The sequence below is a fragment of the Mesoplodon bidens genome (genome assembly GCF_964165515.1).
Source record: "Mesoplodon bidens genome assembly, chromosome: 15".
NCBI lineage: Eukaryota > Metazoa > Chordata > Mammalia > Artiodactyla > Ziphiidae > Mesoplodon > Mesoplodon bidens.
The window spans coordinates 35,280,498-35,283,594 of record NC_138171.1 but is presented as its reverse complement, the minus strand read 5'-3'; positions in this window follow the sequence as shown (position 1 = coordinate 35,283,594).

Below are 3,097 nucleotides of genomic sequence, written 5' to 3'. Positions count from 1 at the left end.
CCACTGCCTTCAGACCTCAGGCCTCTCGGATTGGGCTGCTGAGACCCTGGCTGCGAGAACTGTGCGTGCTCTCTCCTTGTTCCCGCCCCCTCTCGCCACTGCCTCCAGGGCTGACCGCCTCCCACACTCGATTGGTGAGTCTTCGGAACTCGGCTCCGACGATAACTCTGATTGGCTGTCGAGGCTGCAAAGACTGCTGACGAGAAAGAGTGGGTGTCCTGCGCGTGCGCAGCTCTGGTCCTCCTGAGGGATGATGTTAATTCCCGCTAAATTTCAAAGGACTAGTTTCAGCTAGACTGTGCCGAGAGGAACGCAAAGCCGAAGGGAAGTGGCCAAGTGAGGGGCCAAAGAGAGGGAGAAAAGACGGGAGCTCTCAGAGTAAGGAAGGGAGAAGGAGAAGGAGTGCTTTATAAACGCTATATATGTATATAATTTTTACTCCTACCCTATGCTGTAGGAAATCTCATTTTACAGAGAGTCTTAGGTATACAACTTGGGTAAGTCACACGACTGATTTCGTGGTCCAGCCAGGGTTCTGACCTGGGACGTCTGACTTTAGAAGCCCTACTTTTAACCACCACCCTATCCGTGGAACGGTATTTGAGCATTCATTTGATAAACACTGAGTAGTTTACTAGGTTTCAGGAACTGTTGTAGACACTTGGAATACAGCAGTGAACCAACCAATCAAAATTCCTATCCTCATGGAATTTACACTCTAGTAGGAGAGGCAGACAATAAACAAATTAAAGAATCATCAGCTCTGATAAGTTCTATGCAGAGAATCAAAGTAAGTTATTGTAAAAGAGAGTGACTTGTTGGGTATTTCAGATTGGTCAGGGGACCGTCTCTGAAGCAGTGATATTTAAAGCTAAGACCTGAGTAACGAAAAAGGAGCAACCCAGGCAGAAGGAAAAGCAAGTTCGAAGGCCCTAAAGCATGAGGAAGCTTGGTGTGTGGAAGCAGGAAAGAACAAAGCAGGTTGGAGTGTGGGGGGGATGAGGGGGATTATACTAGAGAGGGGCCTGATCATGTAGAACCTTCCAGACTTTAGTAAGGAATTTGGGATTTTCTTCTAAGTGTGATGGGAAGCTGTATTAGAATTAGGTCCCACTATGACAGAATACCTCACGTAATCAGGGCTTAAACAAGATGAAGTTTATTTCTCTCTCTCATGTAAAAGTCTAGGTAGGTGTTCCAGGGCTGGTGGGTTGCTCCACTGTGTCAGGGACCCACACTCCCTCTATCTTGTTGCTCCACAGTGCATTACCTCCCCTCCCAAATTCACCTCATGGTCTATTCCAGCTTCAGCCATCATGTCTGTTACAGCAGCAGGAAGAACCTGCTCTTTTTAAGGACATACACACAACCTCATTGGCTCACCCTGGTCAGAATTCAGTCACATGACCACACCTAAGTGCAAGGAGGGACTCTGGAAAATGTTTTCTTTATTTTGGGCTTCTATGTGCTCACCTAAACTTCAGAGGTTCTATTACCGAAGTGGAAGGGGAGAAAGGATATTAGGATAAAACCACAGCCTCTGCCACAGAAACCATTGGAAGAATTGTAGCAGGGGCAAGAGATGATCTGATGTTCAGTTTCAAAAAAAATCGTTCTGTCTGCTCTAGTGGAAATGGTTACAGTGGGGATGATTGAAACTAGGGCAATTAAGAAGTGAGTTCAGCAGTCGGGGTGAAAGGTGATGGTGGCAGAGACTAGGGTTGTAGGAGTAGGTTGGAGAGTAATGGATTGATTCAGGGAATGTTTTGGAGGTAAAATCCATAGGATTTGTCAATGGATTACATGTGGGAGGCGAGGGAAAGAGGGATCAGTGGCAACCTCTCTAGAGAAGCACTGTCCAATAGATCTCTGTGATGATGGAAATGTTCTGTATCTGACTGTCCAGTATGGTAGCTACTAGCTACGTGTGGCCATTGAGCACTTGAAATGTGGCTAATAAAGCTGAAAACCTGAAATTTTTATTTTACTTTATTTTAATTAATTAAAATTTAAATTGAAGTGGTCACATGTGGTTAGTGGCTACCATACTGGACAGGGCAGCTCTAGATTTTTGTTTTGAGCAACTGGGTGGCTTATGGTGCCATTTATTGACAAAAAAAAAAAAAAAAAAAAGGAGACAGTAGGAGAAGAAGGTTAGGGAATGCTGATAGCCAGAAATCAGTAGCTTTGCTTTGGATATGTTGATTTGAGATACTTGTGAGGCCTCCAAGTAGTTGATCAAGTAGGCAGGTGGATATATAGTTTGGATTTGCAGGTGAGGCCAGAAGTGAAAATGTAGGTTTAGGAGTCATCAGTGTACAGGAGCTATTTAAAGCCATGAGACTGGGTGAGGTTGCTTAGGTGCAGCATGTAGACAGAGAAGAGGGCCCAGAACTAAGCTCTGGGCACCCCGATGTGTACTTGGTTTCGTCTCTCCAGTTATCACAGCCGCAAATGCACTTAAACACTGCCCCCGCCCTGCCCCCCAGAAAAAAAGATGACACCACGTCACATCCAGATATGCAGCTGTGACATCTCGGACCACTTTAAACATTCCTTCTCGAGTTCACAGTTTCCAAGTGCTGTCCATTCCTCCTGTACTTCCCGTTAGCCGAGGGTTATTTCTTACTATCCTGAAACCTTGAACAAATTGGTAGTCTTAGCTACCACAAACCCTGGTGTACAGGATAGTCGTGGGGGAGGAAAATTAGAACATTAATATGGACTGTGATCGTTTTCGGTTAATTTGTGCCCCTGGGTGTGGTGGTGCAAGGAGGCAACCTCCTCTGCCCCTCCCAAACCCTATCGGGGAGTAACAACCCCATTTCCCCTGTATAATCAGAGCACAGCTAGCACGGGAACACCCTTTTCTGCCATTAGCCTGCGGTGGGAGGAGTCCCAGATGGCCAGGTGGAACCCTCACCGGGTTCCCTGGTGAAAATACCTCGCCCACTTGGACAGTCAAGTCCACAGAACATGAGTGATTTGGGGGACGGAAAGGAAATATTTTTAGAGATCAAAGTAATAGTGAGAGCTGCCACCTTCCACCCCCGACCCCAGCCCTTGGTTTCTGAACCTCTAATATTGGCTGAGGGAG